Source organism: Dipodomys ordii, unplaced genomic scaffold (assembly GCF_000151885.1).
Source record: "Dipodomys ordii isolate 6190 unplaced genomic scaffold, Dord_2.0 Scaffold136, whole genome shotgun sequence".
NCBI lineage: Eukaryota > Metazoa > Chordata > Mammalia > Rodentia > Heteromyidae > Dipodomys > Dipodomys ordii.
Window position 1 is genome coordinate 56,885 of NW_012267352.1, and position 20,286 is coordinate 77,170.

At 35.0% G+C, this 20,286-nt stretch overlaps 1 protein-coding gene across 2 annotated transcripts in view; it reads right to left on the reverse strand.

Moving 5' to 3' along the window:
- The window catches only part of Nrip1 (nuclear receptor interacting protein 1), a 73,211-nt gene that overhangs the window by 32,714 nt on the left and 20,211 nt on the right, over window positions 1–20,286 (reverse strand). For both annotated transcript variants that reach the window (XM_013031044.1, XM_013031045.1), the window contains exon 3: window positions 8,789–8,905. The gene's annotated coding sequence lies outside the window, so the exon portion shown is untranslated. The remainder of the gene's footprint in view (window positions 1–8,788; window positions 8,906–20,286) is intronic.

A 20,286-nucleotide genomic window follows, 5' to 3' on the forward strand; every position in this document is an offset into this window, starting at 1 on the left:
TTTCTGAACTAATCTGGGCTGCTCTTAGCAGGATCTGAGCCAGTGTGAGAAGCAAAATTAAAAACAAGGTCTCAGACAGGATGTTGTCTCCTCTTAACCCTTCCTAAGCAGAAGAGAACCAATCTCCAGCATTCCAGAAAAGGGTTTACCTAGAAGCTTTCTTTCATAACAAATTATGTAAGCAAGCAGTCACAAAAGACTGGACAGCTAATAGTACTTAAAAAAAGAGTAAACAACCTTTGCATTGTGCTTACTAATAAATTCTCCTTGATTTTTTTCCTTGTACATATTTTCATGTAATAACTAAAAGCTCTTTGTGTACTTTTAGATTTGTAGCACACCCACAACTTAGCATAACAGAAATATTTCCATCAACATTAATCTCTAGAATTTTCAATTTTAAAAGAATAAGCTTTTAACTGGTTAAACCACAAACTTCATGCATATTGCATCTGGGATACTAAAATTACAAAGAATAAAACTGCATCCTATGGTTAACAGATTTCTTATTCCTAAGTGAATGGATATAAAGAAAGAAGGGAAAAAATCAGAATATCAGAAGTGCACATAGGTAAAACAATGTCAGTCTTGTTGTAAGAAAGATTGGCATGTTGTAAGAAAGATCAGCATTTTGCTATTATTGCTTTTTAACATGGATAAAAGTATTAGCCACAGCAGAGTTGACCCGGAATGAGTCCCCCCAAAATTCATGCTTTATAAACTTCATCTCCAAATTCAGGAGTTAATGTTAATAGTCTTTGCAGATGGGGCCTTTGGGGGATAATTGGGATTAGATAAGGTCATGGAGGTAAAGTACTCACAAGGCATAGGGACAAGGAACCACTCAGCTTAGCAGGTTTGAATCTAGCCACAAATCAACCTCTGACATCTTGTGCTGCAGCAAGACGACCCTCACGAATACCAAGTACCATATTCCTGGAATTCTCAGTCTCTAGAATCATGAGTAAATTCATCTGCATTCTTTATTAATTAATCTCAGATATTTTGTATAGCAGCAGAAAACAGATTAAGACAAGTGTGTTTGATTTTTCCCTTGGCAATACCCCCAGATGAATGAAACAGTCCCAGCTCTCAGAAATGAAAAGTCCAATGAAATAAATGACTGTAATACTTAAGATGCATTAACCTAAAATCAGCATATTAACATTTATGATGGTAGTTCACCATTATCAGGTGTAAGATACATCATGATTATTGCTAAAGAGTAATTAATGTAAGGTAAGAAGTTTCTTAATGTCTAAGAATGTACAATGTATATTCCCTTTAAAAAAACAATAAATCCAAGATTGCGTTGAATAACAACTGCACTCAAATTCATTCAAAGACACTTTCCCAAAGTACAGGAAAAGGGTAGAGTGATCTGTGTTCATAACACATGGAAATGAACAGTACACACAAATCCCTATGCAAAATGACAGAGTAGACACTGATTGCATGAACTGCTATAACCGAAGTATGTACAAAGTAACCTAAAACACAAAGTAGGCTATGTATACACTATGTTTCTCATTCCTATCTCTATGTGCAGGTGATAATGAGAGATGTGTAAAGGCTAGTCTGGCAGAAAAGAATGGCAGCTATTCTTGGCTGCACAAATACACTTGCAAAGTCAGGGAAGAACTGATTGTGACAGGAAAGAGGACTCTTCCTCTTGACTGGAGATTAGGTTGGAAATGCTACTAGACCAAAGACTTTTTTTTGGGGGGGGGTCAGTTCTGAGACTTGAACTGGTCTGTTCTGGGCCTGGGCACTGTCCCTGAGCTCTTCAGCTCAAGCCAAGTGCTCCACCACTTGAGCCATAGTGCCATTTCCAGTTTCCTGGTGGTTAATGGAGATCAGAGTCTCCTGGACTTTCCTGCTTGGGCTGGCTTTGAACCATGATTCTCAGATCTCAACCTCCTAAGTTGCTAGGATTACAGGCATGAGCCACCGGCACCTGGCTTAGACCAAGGACTTTTGAGTCAAGGCCATGCCAAGGAGCTTCTGGCCTTTATCTGGTGGACAGTGGAAGGTTTATAGGCAGTGAGATGATTACATGCATATTTTAAAACAAAAACAGCAGCTCTGGGATTGTTGATAGCTTAGAGATGAGAAGAACTTGTAGAGCAGCTAGTGCAGAGAAGCATAGTCAAAATAAGGCAGGGGCAGGAAAGTAGAAGAAAAAGCTCTGAAAACAATGAAAGATTGTTTAAATATTCAGAAAAGTTTGCAGCACATAAACTGTGCTATAAAATAGGAGCTATTTAACAGCTAATGATGAAAATAATTAATATAACTTCAATAGTTTAAACCTAAGGTGTATAAAAAATTATGTTGGAGTGATTCATATCAAGTTTCAAGGAAAACAAAAATTTTGTTAGTTTTTTTTTTAAACAAGTCAGCATTAGCTCTTGTTTGGAATCTGAACTTTATACATTTTGAATATCAATCTTCACTAAGTATTAGGTAAGGGTTCTTCTTGTTAAGAAAGACACATGTACCTGTCCAGAATAATCTGAAGACATGTTTCCTTTGGCTCTGATAGGGAGTGAGAAGTGACGGATTGTTTGGCTTAAATTATCTGGTTAAGTTATTGTTGGAGTTAATAGTTTCATCTAACACTAATAAGAAAAAAATTAACTGGGCAAGTATTTACTATTTGCACCTACTATGTTTGGACATAGCATTAAAAGATAAAAACTTCCAACATTCTGTGAGCTTTGGCTTCTAGATTATCACTCATTAATGATACTAAGTCCCCAAATTCCAGTCAAATCATGACATCATCTTACAATAAAAAGACCATGAGTTAAAAGAGCTGTTAATAAATCAAGAGTCTGAGTAGCAGCCATCTTGTATTGCCATCCAACTGAAAGGTACATAATGCATTCCCAGAACCCTCAGGGAAGACCCTGTACCTACGCAATTTGAAGAGTCGTTAAATACTCTAGAGACTGACTGTCCTGCTAAGACCTCAGAAAGAATTTAACAGAGTATCAGCCAAGGTAAGAGAGTAGAGAGTGAAAAAGAACAGGAGCCACTAGAGCCAAGTAAATATCTGCCAGAGAGCAGACTGTACTCTCAGAAAAGGAGTTCCAACATCAGGGATCAGGTTAAGGCAAGAGGAGGAGAAGGTCAGACAAAGGAGAGATGAAGGAAAGACTTAAAGAGAAACCTATTACTGCCACCAAAGAAGACATCAACTGTATTCCAGTGACCTCATTGAGAAAATTACTAAACCCCCAAACCTCGGGAGAAAGAAGAATCCTTTTAAGGGGAATCATTTTGAGGAGTATTTGGAAGTTCACAAGTCATTTAAAAGCCAGGGTTACTGTCAGGGCATAACTAGGAATGACCTTAACAGTATCCACAAATAAAATGACTTCTCCTTGAGTAAGCATCTCTTGTCTCATGACTGCCAAGCTAGCACTGGTAATTAGTTCCAGCACATTCTATGTCTAGACATTAATAGGAGAGATGGTAATATGAGAGGTCTTGAAGATGTTAAAAAAATACCACCAAAACTAACCTAGAAACATGAAAGCTAAGTTGTATTACTAAAACAAAATACAGACTCTGAAAAGTCCTGCAACACAGCAGTTTTCAAAGTGTGGTCCAGGGCTCCCAAGGATACTGATGATCATCTATTCAGTAGGGGCAGGAGATCAACTACTTCTACAAGACTAAATACTAACTGCTTTTTTGGTATTTTTCTCTCTTGAGTGTACAGTGGCATTGTCCAGAGGCTATGTCATTGCTCTGATAACAAATGAAGTGTTTTCTGTGTATTTAAACTTTTCTCATTTTAAATTTTGAATGTGGCAAGTATCATGATATATGCCTCCTACCAACAAAAACTTAGTTGGGACCTGAATGGTTTTAAGAATCTAAAAGGATCCTAAGAACAGGAAGTTGAAGTACTTCTGTGCTACTGAGGTAAAAGAAGGACAGTCTTGGTTGTCTTCAAACAAAATATCTACTTTCTAATTCCAAGAATTTCTCCCATAACTATCCAGATAAAGAATGTTTTTTATGCATCATCTAGTTGAAGTAAGAACAATCTTTTTGTAAAGAAGAATAATAGACTAAGGATGTCTTAAAACATCTCAGCATTATCCTGAATTTACTAAAAGTACCAAACCCACAAATTCACAAATGTTTGTAAAGAAGCTGGCAGATGTTAACAGCTGAAACTACAAGGATAACTAAGTGATAAAGTAGAGTTTACTAAGTCCACAATCTGGTCATGAGAAAATATAATCTGTGATGTAGTGTGACAATACTTAAGAAAAGGCATGGACAAAATGGAGAAAGCACCAAAGGGCAAATTTGGGGAAAAAGAAAAGGAGACAAAGGAGGGAATTATCTTCAGAAGAGGCATGTAGATAATGTAGATAACTCTAGGGATAATCAAGGCTTTGCCAAATGGAAAATAAACTTCAGCATTCTTTAGAGTGAGGGACTTCAGCCCAAGAAAGGGAGTGTCCATGAAATAAAGTATATGTTAGAAAAGCTTTGCCGGGCTCTAGTACCTGCCTATAATCCTAGCTACTCAGGAAGCTGAGACCTAGAGGATGGAGGTTTGAGGTTAGAAAGGCAGGAAAAGTCTGCAAGACCCATCTTCAAAGTAACTAGTAAAACTGGTCTGGAGTTCAGGCCCCATGACTGACAAAATACAAAAAACAAACAAACAAAAAACTGGTCTAGCAGACTAGCTCAAGTGGTGGAAGGGCAGCCACCAGCAAGAAAGTGAATGACAGTATAAGGCCCTGAGTTTAATCTCCAGTATCATAAAGGAAAAAAAGGGGGGGAGGAAATTCCTCAAAGAACAGAATTGCTAATAACTGGGTAACTTTTGTAGAACGAAACAATAACCCAATGTCTACTGAATTTAATGACAAAATATTGGGGCTTAGTTTCCATCTTTTTCTCAATTTCCAAGTTGACATGGGCCAAAGCCTTTTAAAAGTATACTAGAGTTGTATACTTAAGTATACAACTCAAGTATACTTGAGTTACTCAAAAGTTGAAATAAAATGAAAACACACAAGCAAGAACTGGACCACCATCAGGGATACTTTGAGATGTTCCAGCCTAGAGGTCAGTCTTCAATAGGCAGGGAGGGAGCAGAGAGGCCTGGCAACAGCTGGAGAATAGCTTTACAACAGAAGCGTGGTAGACTGGCAATAAGAACCATCTTGCATATAAAATGAAAAATAAGAGATCAAGATAGTTAAAAATTACTAGTTTATTTCTCATCTAGAAATGGAAGGTTCTAGCTTTTTTAAATAAAATGTATAATAAAAACTCTTAGAATAGCACCAAATTCAGATGTGCAAACCACAGACCACAAAGTTGAAGGGTAAATGTGAAAAGAATCAAGGAGAATATCAAGTTCACCAGTTAGCCCAAGCAAAAAAGACAAAGTGAAATGGCAGTACCATCCACAGATTTTTAAATTATTTTATTTATTGGAAAACTTTCAGAGAAAAGAATTCATATGGGGGTTTTAGTATAGTAGGAATTTCCCTTGATCAATGAAAGGACTAAGTAAAAGAGATAAAACATGTCCTGTTTTAAAGATATTATACTTAGAAAATGCATTAATAATAATAACATTTTCTACTGCAATAGCAAAATAAGGTTGATCATTATGCTATACAAATCACTACGTTTGTTTTCATAGAGAAGTGACATATACAGTGGCATTTTCGGAAGCTCTGGTCACATCAGTAAAGAGGAAATGATAAGACTAAAATAAGATGGTTGGCTGTGAGAAAGGAAATTAGAGTGAATGGAAGCAATGTTGAAAAGTAACAACACTTCATCTGAGCCAAGCAATCAGATTTTCTTACCAGGGTTGTCCACGAAGCCAAGGAAATGCCAATGAGACAGCCAAACTGGATAATGGCAATTACAGCCATGTTGGTATATGGCGATTAATGGTTACCGAATTAACTTACTCAGACTAGGTATTGATCTTGTTTTGCCAGTAACATGTTCTTCCTAAAAGTTGGGGGTAGATGTTTAAAGAGTTTTTTATAACCTGCTATTTCTTCTTATCAGTGGCTTTGTTTTCTACAGTTTTAGTCATCTGGGATTCAGTTTGGTTAGTACCATACACTAAGATATATTTGAGAAAGAGAAAACAACTTTTTGCTAATTTTATAATAGTGTTACAGTTGTTCTAGTTTATTACAAGTCATTATTCTTCTGTTGTGCCTAATTCATAAACTATGCCAGGCATGTAGGTATAGAAAACAGTGTGGAGCTGTAGATGTAGAATTCTGTAGTACTCTGGCATCAGGCATCCAACTGAGAAGTATGGATAAGAAGGGGAAACCACTATTCTTCCATTGCTATTGCATCAACAAGCCGTTTGTAACAATCTGGCAACCTAACCTGTCAGAACTAGCTGAATCACTGGCTATTTTTGTATCATTATACAAATGGCTCTACATGTAACATAAAAGTAACACAAGAACTCAATGCATTTATGCCAAGTCATCAACAATTCAATCACACATTAATAAAAAGCACAAAAAAATACAACAAAGATGAGTTTTATTTTGTTAGCTACTATATAAGATGAATATATCCTTGACAAGAGGTTAAGTATTAAAGTAAGGAAGGAAAATTTGGTCTAACACATAAAACCTTTATGACATTTGTGAAATTCAATAACAAAATTATTTTCTCCCTATACTCTTCATTTTGCTCTCATTCAAAGTGACATTCTTAAAAATAAAACATTAATCTTTTAGAATGTTACTATATGACAAAATATACAAGTACAAAGTCTTCAACTAGTCAAATACTGATCTATCAGATTCACCATTTTTGAGACACAAGCTCCTGATGAATGGGAAGCCTACTGAGAAGAAATGAGACCCACATCTCCCAATTTATTTGACCAGGAGCTCCTCATTCCAAATGCTGAATTGCTTAATAATAAATGCATTATAGAACATATGCACCTGACGTATTCACTATTAAAATATTGAAATGTTTTTGAAACACTTCTTATGCTTTTAAAGTTATTTACTATTTTAGAAAATCAATTTTTAATCTAGAAAGAAAATCCAACTCTGATTTTTTCTTTTCCCTTCCTCCATCCCTTCCTCTCTGTCTCTCTCTGTACCCCTTTTTGCTTTGTTCCCTTCCATTTTTAGAAATGCCTTGACTAATGCCACCTCCCATGTAGCCTATTCTGGCCCCAAACTCTCAATCCCACTACCTCGATCTCCAGAGTGTTAGATTATTGAATGAATTTGACACATTGGTATGATTATAAGATATAATAAATAAACAGTAAAGAGCAAGACTGAAATGATTACATCACTTGGTTTTCTGAATATAAACAGAGTAATTAAAGAAATGTACTATAATCACTGGACAAGCGTATTAATTCCTTTTTTCTATTTTCTTTCTTTCTTTCTTTCTTTCTTTCTTTCTTTCTTTCTTTCTTTCTTTCTTTCTTTCTTTCTTACCAGTCATAGGGCTTGAACTGAAGGCCTGGGCACTGTCTCTGACCTTTTTTTGCTCAAAGCTAGCGTTCTACCATTTGAGCCACAATGCCACTTCCGGCCTTCATGCATGCTAGGCAAGCACTCTACCATTAAGCCTATTCCAAGCCCCAGGAATATTATTTATATAGATAAAGGTTTGGCTCAAAGTTACCTTCCCTATTTGGAAATATCATGGTAAATTATTGACACTGAGTTTTAGAACACTGTATCTTCCACCTCCCTTCTACCTGAGTCTGCAGTACACTAGCTGAAAGTGAACTCATCATAGTGCTTTGCACTTGCCCAAAAATAAATAGCATAAGGTTTAAAAGTATAAGACATGGCAAATGAATTTAGGTTGTAGCTATACTAGAAAACAGGAATGTTAGCCAGGCGCCAGTGGCTCATGCCTGTAATCCTAGATACTGAGGAGGCTGAGATCTGAGGATCACGGTTCAAAGCCAGCCCAGGCAGGAAAGTCCATGAGACTCTTATCTCCAATAAACCACCAGAAAACTGGAAGTGGCACTGTGGCTCAAGCATTAGAGCACTCGCCTTGAGCTGAAGAGCACAGGGACAGCGCCCAAGACCAGCGTTCAAACCCCACAATCGACAGAAAAAGAAAAAGAAAACAGGAATGCTAATCCAACTAGAATGAACTACTCAATCATCTGTTTTGTTCACTGCTCACCTACTTATGTTAATGTAATCCAATTATTCTATCATTTCTCTGAAATGTCTTGTAAGTGGTAACCATTTTGCAGAATTCCAAAAGTAATCGGTGACCTATACCATAATTAACCCACAATAACAATACATTTTGCTATTTTTCTTGAAAACAATAATTAACTTTTACTTGAGGTCAGATTGCTATTTCAGGTTTTATATTAACCTTTTATTTCCTGTGGGTTTTTTTGTTGTTGTTAAAAACTAATAAAGTAACATCAGCACAAATATTATTTATTATGTTAAGCTTCCCAACCTCTCTCCAGAAGTAGCCTGTCCATGGCATCCTCAAGAATATGTTTGTTTTTCTATTTAACCTTTTTGTTGTGTTTAATTAATTTATTTATATTTATCCTTTACTTATAAATTCCTTCAAGGTAGGATGTTGGTCTCTTTATTTTCTTAACCACATTGTGTAGTGAAAAAATTCACACAGGTAAAGCACAGAATATGTATTTGGGATTCTAAGATAATTTACAACTGAGAAAGAATTGTCTGAAATACATTAAAGCTACAATGATTAAGCCCAAAGAACTCAGGAAAAATATTCTCACCCTCTGTTTCCAAGCTTTGAGTGTCTTGCTTTCCGAGAAGGAAAACTGAGAAGGCTGCTGAAAAGTAGCTCTGGTGTCATCTGCAGTCTTCAGATTCTCCCCTCCTCTCTCGGTCAGCTGTGCACCATAACAAGACAGAAAAAGATAGTTTGGTAACAATTCCAAACAAGTTGCAAGTCTATCTAATGCGATTCAATAAATGTGGTACCTTTTCTTCTTCAGTACAATATAGAAAGAGTCCTTTGGCAGGGAAATATAAATTGTGTGTATGTGTGTGTGTGACACATAAGTATGTCTTTTTTTCTTTGATTTAGCTATTCCAAGCCTAGAATTACTCTGATTAGAAGAAACAAAACAAAACAACAATAACAAAAACCCAGCTGTGGAGGACATGTACATATATTTAGCTTTAAGGATGTTCCCTATACACATTGTTTCTAATACCAAAAAAATTAGAAATATCTATTAAATGTCAATTTTTTTAAAAAACTAGAGGTATATTAAGAGATTATTATTCCACTGGGATCTATGTAGTCTCTAAAATATTATATTAGGAAAATCAGTTAAACTGGATGCTATCAAATAAGTGATAAAAAGGAAGTAACCTTTTGTTCAACATAATTGCATTTAAAATTTTACAAACATAAATGTAGCAATTACTCTTGCATTTGAAAGTATTATTTTATCTTCCTTATAATTCATTCTAGTTTCTCTACAATAAAAAACATATTGCTTTTCTAATTAAAAGGTTGAAGGATGAAAACACTCATAATTTTTTTTTTTTGGTTGGTCATGGGGCTAGAACTGTATGGGCCTGGGCACTGTCCCTCAGCTCTTCAGCTCAAGGCTAGTGCTTTACCATTTGAACCACAGTGCCACTTCTGTTTTTTTCTGTTTATGTGGTGCTAAGGTATGAAACTCAGAGCCTTATGCATGCAAGGTAAGCACTCTACCACTGAGCCACCTTCCTAGCCAGAAGACAGTCACGATTTTAAACTACCTACTTCATAGTAGAAGTATGAAATAACAATTCTAAGAGGGAGGTACACACTATGGAGGTAGTTCTTTCTGGATTTTCATGCCATCTCCATTGAATAAAGAAGCAGGTTTGGTCAGAAGAAGGAAAAATGGAAGCAGTCATTAAGCAAGACACATGCTTCACCAGTTGGCTGCAAAGTTCTTTCACAAACAGTGTCTTATTTGATCTTCTAACTCAGTGAAATAACTAGAGTTCAGATACTGAGTAGAAAACCAAAATGTATCTTAAAATAAAATCAGTCCTTGATTTTAATTCTGATAAAAGTTTTCAGAGGAGCAGGAAACAATCATATTCCTTAATCATTTATAACTAGAAAAAAGCTAGTTGCACATGTATTTAAAAATACCAAATTTGCAGTAATACTTATTAGAATGTGATAAGAACTTCAGGAAGGGGGATTGGGAGGGGAAGAGGGAGAAAACTGAGGGAAGGGGTAACAAGTTAGACAAGAAGTACAATCACTACCTTACTTACGTGACTGTAACCCTTCTGTATATCACCTTGACAATAAAATTTTTAAAAGAAAAGAAATGGATAGAACTAAAGAGGAAAGGAAGAATCATGAAAAAATTTTAAAATAAGAACTTCAGGAATTTTCTCAAATTATAATCTCCAACCTTGGATACCATACCCAAAGCAAACCCATCCAGCAGCTTGTCAATGTTATCTATCAAATCAATGAAATTTTAGCAGAATTTAATTGTCCCATTCTCAGTTAGATTTCTCTCCTTCTTGAAATATATTATTACCTTCTATTTTAAAGTTAGAACAAGAAAGTAACCGTGACTATATTTAAGAATGCTGTCAATGGTGACCTACAAATTGATGTCAAATGATTCAACTTGATGGGATTTTGAAATTTTATCTTTCTAGCTTACTCTTTTTTCAGTATAGTTACCCAGAAAAGAAAGTCTCCAAAAGACATATTCTGTTTAAAAAAAAAAAAAAGCAAACTACCAACTATTATACAAGAGTAATAATAAACATTTTAAAGGAATGTTATTAAAGGGTACCTCAGAATATGATGCTCCAAAAAAGCAAGATCCTGTTCATTTGCAATGAACATAACTTAGTTCAACACTGTGCTGGAATTACTACATGAGTTAGACAAACATGGAATCAGAGTAATTGAAGCAGTGAACCTAAGGAAAAAGAGAAAGCTGCTTTACTAAAACCTTGAGGAACTGCTTCTTGGAAGAAACAATGCAATGATACCCAAATATCCTGAAGCTCTCATCATTAAAATAATAATAACCAAAATATTTTCCAAAGGCCAAGAAGAAAACAGGACTTGATTACCTCAACCTGAAGATGACAAGGAGTGATAAGAAGTAAGCAAAGCAGAAAAATGGAGAAAAATGAGAATAGAGTAATTCGGTTTGTTTTCAGTAACATGTATATGGACTGAACACACAAAGACTCACTATATGGCAAGAATAAAGACCACAATTTAAGTGGTAAGTCTAGAAACAAAGTCTACATAAATCTAAAAACAAAGTTTCAGTTTTTGTTCATGTTTTCTACAAGCTCAAAAATTAGCTGTATAAAACATCAGAGTGAGAAAAACTATCTTTAGAACCTACAGTCCAATGTTGAATCAAAGTAGTACTCTGTTCCCAACTTTTAAGGGGAGAAGTCAACTTTTCCCTACAATTATACATTAGCTGTAGGATTTTCTGTTGTTGCTTTCTCTACTTATGGTTTGAGTTTGTTCATTTGCAGGATGCTATCAAAAGCTTTTTCTACATCTACTGAGACAATCAGCAGATTTGGGTCCTTTGTTCTATTAATAATGCATATTACATTAATTGACTCTGTTAAAAACAACCCTTCTAGTGTGAATGTGAGTTACACAGCAAGCATCATGCAAGTGGTACAAGACCCAATGCATTTTTCTGTAAGGTCACAAAAAAGGCAACGAATATAAACAATGATATCCCCACAATACAATAAAGCAAGAAAAATGAAGCTAAATGGGTTGAAAAAAAAGTTCAAAATATCCTTGTACGTAGTCCTTATCATTTTGTGTGTTGGTAATTCTAAGAATCTGCTAAAAAGAAACCCTTTTTCAAATGCTTAGAAATATAAACAATAAAATCCCCTAAACCAAAACCCATTTGCATTTCATTTATATGCTAGGAATGCCATTACCTATTCTAAAAATGAATTCATTCATTTACAGCACAGCTAAAAAAATGACTTATTAATAAGCTTAACTAAAGGACAAATCCTGCATACTCAAAACTACAAAGCACTGTAGACAGAAATTAAAGATCTAAACATAAAATGATATAACCCATTTTCCTCTTGATAAGACAAAAAGATTCAACTGACAATCAAATTGATTGGTCAATTGCCCAAACTAACAGAACAAAATCCCACCTTGATTGTTTTTTTAACATTAAAGTTACAGGTCTTAAGTTACCTGACATCAAAACTTACTATAAAGCTATACACAAAAATATAAATAGGAGAACAGAATAAGTGTACAGAAGAATAAATGCACATTTGTGTCATTTATTTTTTTCTCAATGTTTCATCGCAATTTAATGAAAAAAAGTTTGTCTTTTGAATAAATGGTGTTGAAATATTTGGGTAGCTATGTGCAAAAGTGAATAGATATGTCAGTAAGTATAAATTTTTATAACAACATAAACAATGAGGATCATATTTGAATCAATTAAGACAATCAGACCTCCAAAAAGAAGAAACAAGCAGAAAGCTTAGAAACTTAAGCTAGGAAGATTGCTTAAGTAGAGCAAGAAAAACACAATCCATTTTTAAAAACTAAAATACTGCAAAAATCTTCAAATGACACAAGTAAGAAAAAAAAAAGCAAATCCTAGAGTGGGAGAAAACATTTGCAACTCACAAAAAGAAAAAGAATTGATAACTATAATTTACTAAAATCCTCAGAGAACTCACCAATAAAATGAATTAACCATTTTAGCCATTTTTTTAAATCGGCAAAAGACACAAAGGCAAGTCACCCAAAACAAGACAACATATGAATATTAAGTTAACATATAAAGAGATGTTCAATATAAATCATTACTCATTAGAAAATGCACATAAAATCCTACTAAGATAACTATAACTTTTAAAAATTGATCAAATAAATGTCAAGTTGGGAGGGAACAGAGAGAAATAGCTACCTATCACAATGCTAGTAAGAATACAAAACAGGCTATCTGCTTTGGAAAACAGTTTGGTAGTTTGGTAGTTACAAAGTAGCACAAATACACACATTTTCAATACCCAACAATTTAAAACTTAGACATTAAACAAATAATGATAGCAGTGTCCATCATAAAAGCCAAAGTTGTAAACAAATTGAAACTATACATCAATTGGTAGAGAGATTAAATATAAAGTGATAATAAAAAATTAAAAAATGGCAAATGCAATGAACTGATAACAAAAAAGCACAAATTGCAGCAATGTAATACTTAGTAGAAAAAGCTACACCCAAAGAAAATTGTATTAACTGACTCTATTTATGTCTGAAATATCTAGAACTACTAAAATTGTATTTTAAAACAATTTTACCTCCTGAAGAAGACAAAGAGGGAAGCAGTACAGATGAACCTTAAGAAACTTTGTAGCAGTCAAAATGTTCTAAACCTGGACTGTGGCAATGCTTTCACATCTAAATAAACTCACTCAAATTTATCAAATAGAATAATTACGATTGGTGCATTTCATAGGATTTAAATTATACACCCAGCTAAAATTTCAGTAGGTGTACACTGCCTGGCACAGGTGGCTTATGCCTATAATCCTAGCTACTCAGGAGCTGAGGATCATGGCTCAAAGCCAGCCCGGAGTCTCTTAGCTCCAATTAATCACTCAAAACCAGAAATAGAGCTGTGACTCAAAGTGGTAGAGAGCTAGCCTTGAGCACAAACACAAAGGGACAGGGCACAGGCTCTGAGTTCAAGCCCCACCACCAACCAAAAAAAAAAAAAAAGAATATACACAAAGAAGGTATGGTGGTACATGCCTAGAATTCCAAGTACTAGGCAGGCAGAGATACAAGGATCATAGTCTCAAGCCAGTGAGGGAAAAAGTGTAAGACTCTGGGAAAAACAAAACAAAACTAAATTAACCAATAGCAAAAGAACTGGGGTGTAGCTCAAATGGTAAATTGCTTGACAAGCAAATGCTAGGCTGAGTTCACTTACCCCCCAAGAACCCACAAGAACGGGCTTCTTTTTCTTTTTAAATAATTTTTAAAAAATGTATCTTTAAGTAGTTGTAAAAAGGAGTTGCCACTTAAAGCAGTTTATGAATATGTCTTGATCAACGCCACGCCTTTCAACATTCTCACGATCCCTTCTCTACCCACCCCTCCCTTTACTCTTCTTAATTTTTTAGGATATACTTGGATCTTGTCTATATTTCTCCCCTCTTCTCCTCTTCATTTGTCTACTCCTTCCCCCTTGATCCCTTTCAAGTACAGGCTTTCTGGTGTGTTTTCTTTTTCTGAACTTTGACTTTGACTTTCTAAGGAATCATACCATTGGAGATCTCCACTGAATCTACCATACTGCAATTAAAATACATTCATATACACTTGCATACCACCCAATGTTTTTATTTATGAATTTGTAAGCTAAATCTAGCTTCCACCTATATACAGGAAAACATACATCCTTAGTCTCTCTGGGCCTGAATTTTTTCACTTAACACAATGTTTCCAAGTCTTTCCATGTCTTTACAAATGGCACTATGTCATTCTAATAGATAAATAGAATCCCACTGTAGATATATACTGCAGTTTCTTGATCCATTCATCTACTGAGGGGTATCTGGTCTGATTCTATACACTGATTCTATAGTGAGGCAATAAACACGGTTGTGCTGGCAGCTTTACCATATCCTGGTTTATAATCTTTTGGGAAAATGTCCAGGAACAGAATTGCTGGATCATAGGTTAATTCTATGTTTAATTTGTTGAGGAATCTCCACGCTGCTTTCCAAAGTCATTAAACAAGTTTCCAGTCCCACCAACACTGTATTTGGGTTCCCTTGTGGCTGCATCCTTGCCTGCATCTGTAACTGATAGGAATATTCATTCCAAAATCATTGTACCACTAGTTAGCATGCCAGCACAGTCTGAAATCATCTAGGTGAGGACTTTGAAGGACATAATTTAAAATCTCATACCCCTTCTCTCAGATCTTCCATTCTGCCTTCTTTGCTTCTACTTTATTCAGCATTTATTAGTAAGATACCATAACTGCCAGTTGGGGTGGTATACACTGGAAAGGCCAGCCTTTTGAAAGGTAGAGACAAGAAGACTGCTTTTTCAGACCAACCAAATATTAGAGTCCCTATCTAAAAATAGACCAGATATGGTGGCTCACATTTATATATATATATATACATATAAATATATATATATATATATATATATAATCCCACCTACTTAGGTAGTGAAAATAGGAGGATCATAGTCTGAGACTGGCTGGAAGCAGGAGGAGGGACTGGAAGTATGAGTCAGTGAGAGTGCCTGCCTAGCAAGTACAAGGTCTTAAGTTCCAACCACAGCAATGCAAAGAAAAACAACAACAACAAAAATCACCAGAAAATAGAATGGATTTGTCTATTTACAAAAAAAAAAAATGTAAGCTCCACAAAGACAAAGAAGGATTTTCTTCTCTTTAGTTGAGTGCTAAGGCCTAGCACCTAGAACATCTATAATTCATTAAGTAGGCACTCCACAAGCCTGACTATTTTGTGATCTCAGAGGAGAGTTGGAAAAAATTTGAAAAACACTACAATCTTCACTGGATATGAAAATGTTATGGCCTCAAACTTACTTGCTGGCAGAGCTCACCCTCTTTCTCTTAGGAGATAAATCCTAATTAGGCCAAGCTACTTGTGACAAGTAATGTTTACTCCAGTAATAAGGGGCATGGACTTAAGTACATGATGCAAATTTTCCCAATGGAACTTACTAAAAATGTCTCTGTACTTCAAACAGTAGAGGAAAATGCGGACTGCAGCTAGGAACACTGCCACTGTCATGTTCAAGATGCAGGGAAGGGAAGGAAAGTACCAGGTTGAATGGTCTTTGAGAACATCTTTAGGACAACTAACTACTGGTACTTTGAATTTCCAGGTGGGTGAGTTGAGATACTACTGACTGTTTTATGTTAGTATTCATACAATCTTCTATAACTTATGTTTTCATTAACAGAATATTTTTTCAACTATTCACACAATTTCATGTAAAATGCCCACAATAAATTAAAATGTAAGTGGGTTCATTCACCTGAGGGAAAAGACACATAATTTTAAGTCACATTTTTCTCATGGGAACCTTATAAACATCAGCATAACATTTCACTGATCCTAATTAAATTGAAAATAAATATATGTCAAAGCAAAGGCTTTCCAAATATATTATTGAAAATAACTGAAATGGTAAAATCATGCTCCATATTACCACCTAGCTAATGATGTTCTGCAGAACTGTACGTGCTCATCCAAAGGAAAGAAAATGGGAAGGAGAGGAAATGTAATCACTGGAAGAAGGAGAAAGGTCCCAAGGCCAAATACACTCAGGAGATGATGAATTAAACAGAGGATGCAAAGACACAGTGGACACAAGGGGAAATAACACTGTAGGTGAATGCCCTGTAGGAGTAAAGTGGAGAACCCTACCAGGTGAGATGCTCTCCTGTCATTCTTCAAGTAGTCCTACATTACAGGTCAAGTTGGAAACGGAGTGGGTCAATAATGGTCTGAGTCACAGGACTAATTTGAGTCAAAGGGCTTTTATTTCTAACTCAAAGCTAGGTATTGATGGCTCACACCTGTAATCCTCTCTACTCAAGAAGTCAGACTAGGGAACGAAAAATCTGTTAAGACTATACTTCCAATTAACCAACAGTAAGCCAGAAGTGGAGCTGTGGCTCAAGTGGCAGAGTGCTAACCTTGAGCAAAATAGCTTAGGCACAGAGCCCAGGCCCTTGAATTCAAGTCCCAGAACTAACACAAAAAACAAACAACAAAAACAAAACCCTACAATTTTAGTTAGTAGCCGTTCTAAAACTTTATTTAAATCTAGAAATCTTCAAGTTTTATAACAATGTAACATGTTACAATGCCTCTTTGTACAATATTTAGTAATGGGACTTAAGAATTCTTATAAATTCATCAATTTCCCACTAGAAATGGGAAATTTACTTAAAATAAACAATAAACTTGAAAATAAACTTAACTCTATAAGTAACATCAACATTTGGCTATCATTTTCAAAAAAATATTTAATCATGTCTCAGAAAAAACAATACATGTAAAGCCACTAAAAGTAAGAGATTTCCTTCAAAAAGTTTAAACCATATTCTCTAGTACTACTGGAATTATTAAATTGGTACAGTTTTAAAACACAGTCAATGAGCTGGGCATTGGTATTTCACACTGATAATCCTAGCTAGTCAGGATGCTAAAATCTGAGGAGAGAAATTCAAAGCCACCAGGGCAGAAAAATCCAACAAACAGAAGCAGAAAAAGCCAAGCAAAAATTCAAGGCTCTGTGTTCATGCCCCAAAACTGGCACAAAAATACCAAAAACCAACAAACCAACTCACTAAACAAAAGAAACCCAACCTACTTTCATTGAATCAATTCAACTAAAGACTTTAGAGAAGATAGATATATGCTTAAGGCTTATAATATATTGATCTTAAGGACAGAGTTTTCTCCCATTCCCCCTTGCTCCTTCTTTGGACCCAAAATACATAAGAAATCTAGCAGAAGGAACAGCAATCTTGCTGTCAAACTACCAAATGAATAATAATATATATGATATTAAAATATTTGTAAAATAATCTCCTAGACGACAGAGAATCAGAATATGGTACAGATAAAAAGTAATAGAAGGTAAAAATTAAAATAATCATCTTTGAACTACCTTATATTAACATAAATCAAAGAGATAAGTAGTATTCAAATAAAATGAGAAACTATTTAATCCCCAAATTCTAACATTAATCGCCCATCAAAGAACTCCCCATGGGCAGAGAAACCCAAACAGCCATACAGAAAAATGAGGCTTTCATTTATATTTTCCAAAACAACACTATGAACTGCCCATTTTATAGAACAGAACATGAACATTAGTTAGGGCATCTGCCCAAAGTAACCTATCAGTGAGTGAATACCAGAGTTGGGATTCCCACTTAGATTATCAGGTTCTATGTGAAACCATGACAGTGTTGATTTCAATCTTCTTGGGATCAAAGGTGGTAGCTTAACAACTTCAAGCAGATTCAAATACCTTTTTCTGAACCTGGATATGTGGGAGGAAATTAGTCCTACACTGTACTCTCAATATGAAATATAAATTTATATAAGCATAAATTTCCCAATATGAAATATAAATATAAATTTTAAGCTATTTAATGAGTTATTCCTGGTTATTATGTTTAGCTTTTACAAAGCAGATGCAAGTAAATACCAACTATTTCTAATACTACTGAAGTCTAATGGTACCTCAATCATTATCCATAAAATAGATAAAAATAGATATAATCCAGTTTACAGATGAGTAAAGATGAGTCATTTGCAGGGAAGAGGCAGAAGTAGGATTCAAATTCAAGCCAGTCTGTTTTTGTAATATGTTTCACAAATGCCATCTAATAAAGTCCTTCTTCGCTTAGTACCAATGCATAAACACTCAGGATTTTCCTTACAAGGAGAAACCCTGCTAAAACTTTTTTCCCCCCTCCAGGACTTTTTAAGTATCAAAAAGCCGAGGAAATGTTGGTACTTTAAAATAAATCTTGACCCAGTAAGAACTGGCACTGGGCCTTTTATTTTCTTATACTCAGCAAAATACAAACCTATAAAAATTCAAATAGTAGTGAGTCACTTCCAAACACGGACCTTATACTGAAAACTTTTTTTTAAACCTGGATATATGGGAAGAAAACATATTTAAAACCTATAACTCCAACATAATGGGAGGAAAAAGCAAGCCTATGAGGAATTTTACTAATTGTTTTTCTGGAAATCGTGTGCCCTAGGGGAAAATCAATAACTATTATTACTATTGACTCTGATATACCACCTTACCTTAAAGTGGAAAGTCAGAAACTGTCAATCCTACTCTGGACTGGTCTAGATCTTTGCAAAAATGAAATAAAGGCCAGTTTAATCACATTATGACATTTGCAATAAAACAAATGGATATGGGGAGGGAAATGTGATGAAAGCAGAGAACTGGGTCAAGTAGATAGCAGTCTTAACTGGTTCAATGATTTTACTATTAGGGATAATTGCTATGCATAGGTTCTAAGGCATTTAAAAGAGGGCCCCTGTGGATTTCCAGAGGCAGTCCTGATCAACTTATCCATGGACAAAGAAAGGATGACTCAGTAGTTGCCCCTTATCCAAAGCTTTACTTTGCACTCATTGAGTTTGTCTGAGATCAACTATGATCCAAACATATTAAATGGAAAAACCCAAAAATAATGTGCAAGTTTTTGCATTACGTGTCATTGTGAGTGGTAATGAAATCTCATGCCACATCCATGAAGAGAACTACCTCTTTGTCCACAATATCCATTCTGCTCCTCATTACTTCCCATTAGTTACTTAGTAGCTCTTCTATCACAGTACAGGTGTTCAGGTAACACTTATTTTACTTAATAGGAGCACAAAGCATAAGAATAGTGAAACTCTCCATTTGCATATACCAAAAAGACAAACTTTTAAATAAAAAAAGTAAAAGTTCCCTACTTCATAAATTGCTAAGATGTACATAAGAACAATTGATCCATGAAATTGTTAAGAAGAAAAAATTAATCTGTGTTACTTTTGTTGCCATATTTCAAGCTAGAGTTAAGAAATACACATAACCTAGCATATGCTCAGGAATAAGCACAGTACATATGAAGATCATCAGTACTATTGTTTTAAGGATCCACTGAAAGTCTCAGAATGTACCTTTTGTGGACTAAGAAAGATAAACTCTTTTCATTTTATACAGTGGTATATAAACAAAAGCCAACTGGATCACACTCTTAAGCCTATCTATTCAGGAGACTGAAATATAAAGGATCATGACTTAAGACCAGCCTGAGCAAAAAAAAAAAATGTCAGAACTTACTCAATTAACAAATTGGGTATGGTGTTACTTGTTTGTTATCCCAGCTACCTGGGAAGTATAATAGGAAGATAAAGCTCCAAGCAAACCTAGGCATATAAGCAACTGACAAGCAGAGGAAAATAATGCTTCTTTGCCAGTAGTGAGCATGCTTTAACACAGTTTTTCAAATGTTTATTACCATAAAAAACTGCTTCCATCAAATCACAGAAATGCCTACTGACAAGTGATTCAGAAAATGTGTAAAAGTGGTTTGTGTTATTTTATATGAATAGATACCATGAATATTCAGTATATAAGTATATATTTAAACAATTGGTCTAGTCGCTGCAACATAAA